This window comes from Mustela nivalis, assembly GCF_964662115.1.
Source record: "Mustela nivalis genome assembly, chromosome: 14".
In the NCBI taxonomy this organism is placed as follows: domain Eukaryota; kingdom Metazoa; phylum Chordata; class Mammalia; order Carnivora; family Mustelidae; genus Mustela; species Mustela nivalis.
In genome coordinates, this window is record NC_139033.1 from 63,241,792 (window position 1) to 63,253,584 (window position 11,793).

The 11,793-nt window shown below is 41.8% G+C and overlaps 1 long non-coding RNA gene across 1 annotated transcript; it reads right to left on the minus strand.

Annotated features, from left to right (window-relative positions):
• Positions 1-1,009: 1,009 nt before the first annotated feature.
• On the minus strand, positions 1,010-7,337 carry LOC309848450. The gene is made up of 4 exons (XR_014303052.1): positions 7,165-7,337; positions 3,864-3,985; positions 2,020-2,080; positions 1,010-1,181 (listed from the first exon to the last, which is right to left on the minus strand). It is a non-coding gene; the product is annotated as an uncharacterized lncRNA (long non-coding RNA).
• Between the last annotated feature and the right edge of the window lie 4,456 nt (positions 7,338-11,793).

Genomic DNA, 11,793 nt, shown 5'->3' on the forward strand with positions numbered 1-11,793 from the left:
GCTCTGTGCACCACACATGTTGTCCCATTCAATGTTTGCCACAATCTTATGAGATATTATTAAACCAAGACTGAGGATGAAGAGAATTGCCCACAGTCATGCAGCTTAAAAGCAGTGGAAACTAACTTCAAGGTCACGGTCCCAGTCACAGGGGTTCATTGACATGGTTTTATAACAAAGGCACGCTACCGGAAACACTCCTGTGCTCTTTTAATGCTCGCTTTACGCATGTGGATTATTTTCTGAATATTTTTCCCTACAAAGTCTCTCGCATGTGGATTATTTTCTGAATATTTTTCCCTACAAAGTCTCTCGGACCTACAGGTTAAATTTCCACCCTCCAGGGTCCTGCGCAGGGAAGGATCCTCCCATTGTATTTCTCCTGGCCTTGTCAGTCAGTCTGACCCTCCTGCTCAGTCTGCAATCAGCCAAGCCTGAGACCACAAGTTAAAACAAAGGGGGCGGGGCGCCTGGGTGGCTCAGTGGGTTAAAACCTCTGCCTTTGGCTCAGGTCATGATCCCAGGGGTCCTGGGATCAAGCCCTGCATCGGGCGCTCTGCTCTTCGGCTCTCTGCTCTTCGGGAAGTCTGCTTCCTCCTCTCTCTCTGCCTACTTGTGATCTCTGTCTCTCCAATAAATAAATTAAAAAAAAAAAAAAAAAAACCACAAAGGGGGCAAGACTGGATGACTACTTTTAGAGAAGATAGGAACTGCCAGACTCAAACACTGTATATTTTTCAAAACATGCGATTATTAACTTCATCTCATAGCACAGGACACACACCCTATAACACTGTTAGTCCAGAACCCAAGCTGAGAAATCACATTATTTGCTAACAGGATTTGAGTACTTGCTGTTGTCACATTGCAATAAAAAGAAGAAGAAGAAGAAGAAAGAAGCACCTCTAATTGCTCCTGGAAGAAGGGGTTTCTTACAAAATTGCCCAGCCATACTATAAGTTATCATTACTCTTACGATCACTAGGAACGAAATCAGGCATACTTTGCAGAAGTCAGCAAAATTAACTGGGCCTTAAGCAAACTTCTTATTGTTGGTTTCCATGATGTGTTATCAGCAGAGGCAGGAGGAGGGAAGGGAGACCAGAGGAGACCACCAAGAGCTTCCCTTGCTAGAGTTCTTTTAGCACACGATCAATTCCACCAGAAAGCTTTAAAAACAGCTGCCTTTCTCCTATGAATCGGGTTATATTGCACCAAAACAAAACAACAACAGAAAGTCTATGATTAGCATCAACCCATCTCCACATAAGCAGAAAGGGAATCAGGATTTTGGGGGCTAGGAGAGAAGGGCTCCCATTAAGAGCCCTGTTCGTGGCAGTTGACTTCACCGTAGCTGATAAACTGTGAAATTTCCATAATCATATAGAGTACACAAAACAAACAGCAATTTTATTTGATAGGGAAATTGCATCCTGTTCCTGGATATAAAATTCTACGGCATGTTCAATGGTATTTTCAAAGCATTGAAAACGTAGACATATGTTTTCATTTTTAAATGCAGTTGTAATGTAAATAATAAATCCACTACAATTTGGCTGGTCTGGACTCTGCCGGCATCATTAACTCGGAAACCCAGAGATACAAATGCTCTACTTATCTCGCTAGGCCCTCAGCCAGAAGTCCCCTATAACTCTGCGGCTGTTCATACGTGCCCTCCGCTCCCTCCACATTTCTGTCTTGCTCAAGGCTCTTCCGGGGTTCCCCATTGCTATTCGTATCACATTCTAATCTCTCACTGCTCTTTGATGCCCTTCTTTCTCTCTTGCCTGTATCCTTTTTTATTTCTTCCTACTCTTGTGCTCACTTGTTCAACAACAAATCAAGCCCATCTCCCCTCAGTTTCTCAAAACTGTCCATTTGGTGAACTGCTTGAAAAATGTCTACACTTTCCCCCTCCCTATATCCATGCCCTTGGACGTGTGACCTGGCACCCCTCTCATGCAACCTGGTTGTTCGCCTAGTCCAATAGCATGCTGTGAAAGTCACGGAAGAGCAGACCAATACTCACCCTCAGGACGCCTCAGGTGTTTCCACTTGCTCTTGAAACTCCGCCCCGTCGCTGTGGAAATTAGCCCCTGTTAGCCTCGTAGAGGATGAGACACCATGTAGAAGAGCCTCAAGATACTCCAAACCAGGGGCGCCTGGGTGGCTCAGTGGGTTAAAGCCACCTCTGCCTTCAGCTCAAGTCATGGTCCCAGGGTCCTAGGACCGAGCCCCACATGGGGCTCTCTCTTCATCAGGGAACCTGCTTCCTCCTCTCTCTCTCTCTCTCTCTGCCTGCCTCTCAGCCTACTTGTGATCTCTATCTGCCAAATAAATAAATAATCTTTAAAAAAAAAAAAAGGATACTCCAAACCACAGCCACCAACCCCCACGAGATGCGCTCAGTTACCAAGGGGTTACAACAGACACATGAGGAAGACCAGCCCAAAACAGAACCTCGCCTAAATTTCCGACCCCCAGAATCGGATGCCAAATAGATGGTCATTGGTTTCGGCCACTAAGCTGTAGGGTGGTTGGTTACACACCACAGTAAATGATTATATCCATCCTGCTTTGTTTTCCTCCTACTTCTCGGCCTCGCTCACACCTGAAGAACACTTACGTCTTCCGGGAACTCAACCACACCTGGAAGATGACATTCACCAACCAAACAAATCATGTCCACCCCTAACTCCCATGTATGAATGTGTGGTTAGATGGCAGTCACCAAACTAAAGGGACATGGATGCTATTTCCAATTTCTACCAGCACCCACCTCCCACGGACTCTTTTCATTTTCCTTTTCGGCCTCAGTCTCCTCTCACATGGGTGTGAACATTTTATTTACCGACTGTGGGAGAAATTACTAAAAAACAAAAACCCAAAAAAACTATTTTAAAATTTTTCATGGACTACATGACATTCATTAAGCATCCAGATTTTAAAGCTGAAAAAAATACTTGTTTTCTTTCAAATTCACCCAGGAATGTAAAGTACCTCTGTGAGGCAAACAGAATTGAATCCATTGATTCCCATGTAATTTATTAATTTCAGCCCTGACACATACCTGCAGAATCAGAATCATAGCTATTGTGAGACAGGGGCTTTCAGGCTGTGTTTATACCATTACAAACAGTATTTATTCAAACTATAATATGCATAACACTTTGCTTTTCATTCCTCCCCTAAAATACCCCCAAAATGCCATCCTCAAACATGCAATTTAATTGGTTTTGTGACTCTAAACTAAATGTGTGTATCACATTCACACCTTTATCATTGACAAATCCCATTGGCCTAGAACAGCACAGGGCATGCAGAAAGAACGAAATCATTTTGGCTCGCCTTGAATTTAACTTTAACATTCATATAACTTATGTAATTATTTATACAATACATATTGAAAGAATAGATCCACACCGTATGGACTTTGCATACATTGACTGTATCTATTTTCAGTTTTCATGGTGTCAAGGAGAGATTAAGAAAATAATTTAATTTCTTGTAAAACATATGCTTAGAGCTGCCATCAGGAAGTCATGGTTAGGATGAGGCTTGACACTAATAAAAACTCACAATAATAATGACCTAAGCAAGGGGTTTATTGCTTTCTCAAGGAATATTCAGGTGTAGGCAAGCCACGGCTATATATGGCTCCCTCCCCGAAGGCCCTAAGAGCTCCTTTTAGCTCCTAGTTCTGCCATGTCCAAGATAGAGCCCTGGTCTCATGATACAAGATGTTAATTAGAGGCCCAGCTATCCCATGCAGATTTTAGGTAGCAGAATGAAGGAAGAGACAAAAAAAGCCAAAAAAAAAAAGGTAAAGGACGCATGCCAGCTATCTTTTTAGACAAAACTACCTGGAGGAGCTTGCTTAAACCCCATTGGTCAGAGTTCCGAGGTATGTCCACACTGAATCACAAAGGTGTCTGATAATGTGCTTTCTTCTTTTAATTGGTCATGTCCGGAAACCATAAAACTCCTAGAAGAAAACATTAGCAGTAAGCTCTTTGACATTGGTCTTAGCAATATTTTTTTGGATCTGTCTCCTTAGGCAAGGGCAACAAAAGAAAAAATAAACAAATAGGACGACATCAAACTAAAAAGATTTTGCACAGTAAAGGAAACCACCAACAAAACAATAAGGCAACCTACTGAATGGGAAAAAATATTTGCAAGTGATATAAATGATAAGGGGTTAATATACAAAATACATAAAGATCTCACCCAGTTCAATATCCCCCCAAAAAACAAATAAACAAACAAATAATCCAACTTAAAAATGGGCAGAGGACCTGAAATAGACATTTCTCCAAAGAAGACATCCAGACGGCCAACAGACACAAGAAAAGATGCTCAATTTCACTCTGCATCAGGGAAATGCAAATCAAAACCACAAAGAGACATCACTTCACAACACTTGTGGAAAAAAAGGGACCCTTGTGCATGGTTGGCAGGAATGCAAAAGGGTACAGCCACTATGAAAAACAGTATGGAGGTTCTTCAAAAAATTTTAAAAAGAACTACTGTACAATCCAGCAATTCTACTTCTCAGTATTTATCCAAACAAAACAAGAACACCAATTCAGAAAGATATATGCGCCCCTGTGTTCACTGCAGTATTATTTACAATAGCCAAGATATGGAAGCCACTTCACCGTCCATCAGTAGATGAATGGATAAAGAAGTGGTGTGTACATACAATGGAAGATTACTCAACCATAAAAAAGAATAAAATCTTGCCATTTGCAATAACATGGATGGACCTAGAGGGTATTATAGTAAGTGAAATAAGTCAGACAGCGTAAGACCAATACTGCATGATTTCACTTCTATGTGAAATCTCTAAGACAAAACAAATGAACAAACAAAACAGAAGAGAAACTGACCCCCAGATACCGAGAACAATTTGGCAATAGCCAGAGGAAAAGGTAAGAGCTGGGCAAAATAGGGAAGGGGATATACGTACAAACTTCCAGTTATAAAATAAATTAAGTCATGGGGGCGTAAGGTACCACACAGGGACTATAGTTAATAATATCGTTAACAACTCTGTATGGTGGTAGACTGTAGCTAGACTTATCACGGCGGTTACTTGGTAATGTAAATAAAATGTTGAAGCACTGTGCTGTATATCTGAAACTAATATAATATTGTTTGCCAACTATACTTCAATTTTTAAAAAAGTTGGTCATGTGTCCAGCTATAATCAAAAGTTTAAGAGGAAAGAACAAATATCAGAGTAGGTAACTAGCAATGCCTACAGAATACGCCCTACATAGGGGAGAGAGTCTTTATATCTTCTCAGAGTATATAACTGCCCATAGCTTGCCAGTTTTCCTTTCTGCCCTTGTTTTACATAACAGTCACCTAATAGACAAGTTCTTATCTCCTACACCCCATGGCGTAGAGTGGAAATGAGTGATCCTTCCTCAATTAGTACTCTCTTCTGTTGAAAATGAAAATACACTCCACCAAAATTGGTTTAACCCGTAAGGGACTTCATGGGCTCACTGAAGCAAGGAGTCCAGAATGGGACTCTCTTTGGGAATGGTTTGATTTGGGCTCCACTAATGTCAACAAGATCTATCTTCTGTCCCTCTCTCAGCTGACCTCTGCATTCCTCCACTCACTGGCCTAATTCTTGGTCTACATGTGGTAGCAAGATGGCAATAGTAGCACCAGCCCACATGCTTCCAGGCTCAAGTCTGTTGTGAAAGAACAATAGTCTCGTTGTGCATGGCTCCCATTGGGTTACAAAGTCCTTGAGTGAACCATTCGCTCTAAGAAGGTAGTATGCCAGTGTGCTTAGGCCGATCAGCACCCACCTCCCATGTTAGGGATGGACTTGAGGGCTTTTAAATCTTGTGACCTAAGAATAGGTGGTTCCCCAAAGGGGATTTGGGATATCATTTTAGCTTAAAAATAGTAAATGAATACTAGATAAACAATAGATCCAATAGATCCATGGAGACACATTTTACACAGAATGTAAGATTCAGCTGGTATTTTCCATGACTCGAGATAGAATCATTTACCAAGACATTTGCAGGACCATGAGGCTAAGAATAAAACAAACTATATAGGCTTGATATGATCCTCAAATGATATAAGATACTTGAAAATTTAAAGTACAAGATCTCCAAGCAGGAATGAAACTGAAGATATCATTACCTGCCGTGCCAGATTAGACCACTGAAAAATTGTTGTCTTCAACACCATTATTGTCCTGTCATTCAGTGGTGCTCAGCTGGGGAGTAAGTGTGACCCTAAGCCAGGTCTGTGATGCTTTTCCCTTTATTCTATCCTCATCTCACCAGGTGAGGTCTGTCTCACCTGCAGAGGCTTTTCTGTATGTTAATCTCTTACATCTGCTTTATGGAAACTTTGATAAACTTTGATACTTATTAGTCCCTCCGTCTCTAGTGGCCCAAGGTTCCTATTTCATGTGTGAAGCCTTCAACACATGATTTCCTAGATAAATTTTCTATTCTCTGGACATAGAGTCTCCATGAAATACCAGCTGTAATGGTCCTCTGGATGGCTTGCCTCTATAATCCCTAGGCATGCTCTCTCTCCTCTCTCTCCATCTTCTCCCCAGGGAACTCTGGGAGAGGTGTACAGGCCCTGGGTTTGGGCAGGAAGTGAGCAGTTTTCAGGTTCAGGCCAATCTAACCGTGCACCCAGGAACTCCCCAATTTTGCTCAGCAGCAGCATGCCCGCACTTTAAGGTTTAACCTTCCACATACTATTTGTGGATTCAAAAGCTATTTGTAAGTCAAAAACAGTAATTAATCACCAATTCAGCATCTACCATATCCCAAAAGTTTCTTGCATATTAGTTATTTTCTTTCAAATCCACCACGTTTCTGATTTATTATTCCCATATCACAGACAAGGAAACGGATCTCAGAGACATTCAAGCTTTTACCAAATACCCCATGAGAATGAAGGATGAAACTGATTTGAAACCAAAGTTATCTGATTCCAAAATCTCTGCTTTTCCACTGGATATGCTGCTAGCAAAAAGCTCTTTCTTAAAAATACCAGTTGGATGGAAAGCAATTTACATTTACATTTCATAAATTATTTCAAATAGAATTGTACGTATGTGCGGGGATTCCTCACCCGTGCACAGTCTCGCTACGGATCAGTACTTACCACAGACTCAGTGAGTATGTTCCAAAGATACTCTCCATTGGCCAAAAAGTGCAAGGCAAGGATTAGAAGGTCTTTTTGGTTGGAGGCCTGTTCTAGTTTGGCCTAGGCTCCAGGACACCATGAGTAGAAGATGATGCAAGCCTGCGAATTAACAGTAGACAGAGCTCCGTGGTTTGCTTCCATACCAGACCCTGCAGAAGAAGCTTCCACATGTTTGTTCCTTTACAACCCAATCCCTTGGAAGTTGGCTACAACACAAGTTCCTGGGTTCCGCTCTTAGGCGATTCTGTTGCAGGTGGCAAATTAAAGACATTTGGAGAGTCACTGTCCAAGATCTCAAAGCACAATTTACGATATGGAAAGAATCAGAAACAGTTGAAAGGGAAATTGATTCTCCTCTTGATTGATTCTCCACCTTAGATTGGAATCATTCATTGGAGAAGATCATTGTGTACGAAATCTTCCTACCTACGAAATCTTCCTACCTATGGTGTTTATAGAAGTTTTAAGAAAGAAAAACATGCATATATATTTTTTTCCCTTGGAAAAAAAATTGAATTTAATGTCTTCAAGTGAATATAATTTACAATTTTGTAAATTAACTTCTCACTGGTGAAAACAGCCAAAGACTTAAAAGGAGCCTACACAGGATGATAAAATAAGAACCTTAAAGAAGCAAATAATTGCAACTAATTGTCTACTTTGAACCTTGATATTCACCCTAACTGGACTTTCTCATAGTAGGACTCATCCGAGACCTGATTTGTCCAAATGCCTGGAAAGTCGAATTGTCTAGTTACCAAAGCCCATCCTTATTTTCCAAACACTTGTGGGTACGCTCTCGGAAGTCAGTCACAGTGCAAAGACAAAAACAACCGTAAGTGGGTTTTCCAGAGGGTCTATGTTTAACTTTCCTTTCTAACGGATATCAGGCAATAAACACATTAGGGTCGGACAGTGCCCTAGAGTTTGAAATTCCTCGCCTACTGAAATCCTCCTAGCCAAAAGGCATTCTTTAGTTCTGTATTAAATTGCCCCATTAGATTGACCGCCTTAATCAACTTAACTCATGATTTACCAGATCACTGTTTCACTTTGCACAGACATCATACCAGAGCTCACGTGAACAATTTCTGGGACCTCAGCTCCTTCTTTTTCCTAAATGCCAATGCTCTCTCCCATCTTACCTTGAGCACTGCTCCCGCCTAAGACCTCAGGATCACGGGGCTTTGCGGCTTTGTTATTTGGTTTGTCTTCAAAATATTAATAATAATAATAATAATAAAAGGTAGTAGTGTCAGACTGTTATTTCCTATTTGGGGGAGAGATGATTTGGGGTGAGGAAGTGAGGGGACTGAGCAAAACCAGTTGAACAGTTAATGCTTTAACCTTGCGTATAATTTATACAATAAACAAAGTCACATGCTCCCCTAATAATTTAGATGTAAGCAAATGTTGATTTATTCAGGAAGGCTACTGCCAGAAGCGAAGCCCACAGCACAAAAATTTGAATTAAACTAGGACAGAAGCAGGCTAGTCTATAATAACATTTGTATAATTTTATTTTTGCCCTTGGCTCAGTTCATTTCCTCGTACAGTAGATGCATGAAATTGGTTCTTCAGCCACCTTTAGCTGATGTTCATTGATATCCGGGCAGGCTGGGAAGCAAGAGAATGCACCTTTCTGAGCTTTGTGCTTTCGATCACAAGGTTTCAACCGCCTAGGTCATTTCTGACAATGATTATCTCTCTCTGAATTGTGTATTTGGCAAATATCTCAGAAGAGCTTCATTTAACCTCCAGATATGCTTTTCCCCTCTTACTGTGAGGGGCTCTTAAAAAGGAGACTGTTAAGTAGATGCAAATGTTGTGCTGTTTTTATTCCTTTATTCAAGCCCGGGGGCACGAAGCTGAGTTCTCTTACTCCGCTTTGAGCAGGGGGAAATAAACGCCTTAGGAAATTCTTTACCTGACGGTGAAAAATAAACATTAACTCAGAGCCCGTGAGGGACCAAACCCCCCTCTTTCCTATTAACCTTTGACTTAAATAAAAATTAGGGACTAACTCCATCTCAAACTCCCCACTTCTGTTAGGGACGGAAGCTCCTTTGGAGGGAACAGGTTTAAGCCAGTAAATAATTTTCGAGAGCTTCTGAGAAGCAGGGGGAAGTTTTCCATCCAAGCAGAGCGAAACTTGGTTTTTCTGTCTTTTCTTTGCCACTCCCCACCCCCCCAACGTCCACGGCACACAAAAGCACGCATTCTCCAAACCTCGAGTCACTTTAAACGTCTCACAACTTTTATTCACAGTTTCATTTCAGGCAAAGTAACAGCTCTTTGGGGGTCAAAAGTTCTGAAATAAAGAATTTCTTCCCTCAGGTCACGAAATCAAATATGCTAAAAAAACAAAAAACAAAAACAAAAACCTCCCTAGCCTTTTGTTGAGAGGGAGTTAAGGTGGGGAAAAAAGTATCCTGAAAATTACAAATGAAAGAATTGGTATTTGCACTTCCTGTGAAATATGCATTTATCTCTCACTTCTTCCAGCTGAGAAGGTAAATAGCAGCCCTAGTGTTTTGGAGGCAAATATTGTTCTGTCCTATTCTTGGTAACAAAATCTGCTCCCAGGCCTTCTCCATCCCTGTCTGATTGTGCCCTGGGGCTGTTGCAGGCAGCCAAAGGAGCCTTTCAGAAAATCCAGGCCATGTTTTGACTTCATTACAAATTCCAAATAGAACAAGTTTTCGCCTGGCTTAGGCTTGGTTATGAAAGTTTCCCACAGCTCTCGAAAATATACAGAATAATAAATGGCTGGGCTGAGAAACAGAAGGCAAGAGTAATTCCATCAAAGGTTTCTAGTCACATCATAAACCACAATTGCGAAGCCCGAGGAGCTCATGTCACTAGGACCCAGAGATAAAATGTTTTGCCTTGGGCCCCGAGGTCACGCGTTGGGGCAGGAGCTTTGAGGTTCCGTCCTTTGTTCCCTGGCTGCTAGGGAGGAGGGGGCCCTTGGTCCCTGACTCGGAGGAGAAAGAGCCCTCTCTCCCCTACCCTGTGGCCCCCCGGCCTCCCCTGGGGACACACCACGAGGCTCGAGGCGCGGTGAAGATTGTGAAACCCTCTCACCCCAAGGGGGTGGCTGTGAAGTCTTAAAGGTTTTCGGGCATTTCCAGCACAAAAGCCAAAATTGATGAGTTTCAGTGGGGTAAGCTCTGAGGCGCAAAGGAAAAACCCCTAAGGCGGGGTGTGTGAGGAGGATACTTTTCATTGTCTTGCTGCGTTTTTTTCTTCTCTTTCCCTTTTGCTGGTCTCCTTATTAAGTCAAGATGTTATACGAAGGCACCAGTTAAATACGACATGCACAGTCCTTAAAGGAGCCCCTTCCCCCCCAGTTTACAGATGAGATTCCCCTTTGGCTATATTCCTCCCTTCCCCACCCACCTTTCTGCTTCCTCCCTTCTCCCTTGATCCGGGTTCTCCCTTCTCTCACCCCAGTCTTTTGGGGGGGTAGTGGAAACATAAGGACAAATTCCAGAAGGCCATACCTTGTAAGAACTCAAGATATTGACCCTACCCGCTGCTACAGCCCATCCTTCCTTCCCACACATTTTTATTTTAGGAAACACGTACAACACACTTAACATAATGCCAACAATGGGGGATTTACATGCTTTTCCCCCCAAAAGTCTATAAACATATATGTCCCACCCCAGAAGCAGATTCCATGGACTCCTTATTTTTTAAAAGCCAGTAACTGTAGCCTGACCATTCCTAACCCAGCACACTGACATCAAACCGGTGAGCTATGAATGATGACATCGAACCCACTGATTATGGCTTTTTCATATGTGGATGACCACACCGTCACTGCCATTATCCCTACCCTATACTCTAGCTTCTTGGAGTGATGACGGACAGATGCCGTGGTTAGTGATTAAAGACTGGACCCCAAATTGTCCCAAAAGCCAATTCTGAAAAAGTCTTTGAACATGACCAAAATTTTAGTAATGAGCTTTGGCTGAGACGGACACTATTGTCTTTATCTGTGCTTCCCAAATTTAGTTAAACTTGTAGTAACGTCATGCTCCGGATGCCTTCCTTTAGTCAACATCGTCAACGGAGCAAGAGACAGAACCCGTAAGAGAATGGGAAAAGGCCTTGGAAACACCACCTGGTAGAGAAGAGATATCTTAAATATTTTTAAGAGATATCTTAAATATTTTTTAAAATATTTTTTAAATATTTTTTTAAAAAATGGTTTAGTTAATAGTTCTCATCATTTGACCAGACTAAACTGTAATATGAAGAGAAACTGTTTTCTTGGAACATTTACCATTAGCCAGGTCCGGTCTGCAGGCACGCATGCCTGGGTATAGGTGCCTCTGTTTAGGCAATGGAAGAAACACAGCCAGGAGCAAAGTGAAAAAAAGTTCATTGGCTGTCTCAAGGAAATAAAGACCTCAGACTTTTAACATGGAAATATACCATTGCCATCAGATACTAATCACAAGGTCATTATTCTTTAAAGAGGTTCCTGAGTGAGACACACAGGCACCCAGGACACCCTTAGGCTATGAAATATACCTAGAGACTAATTCTGCCCTTGGTTGCATGTGAGTTAGTTGC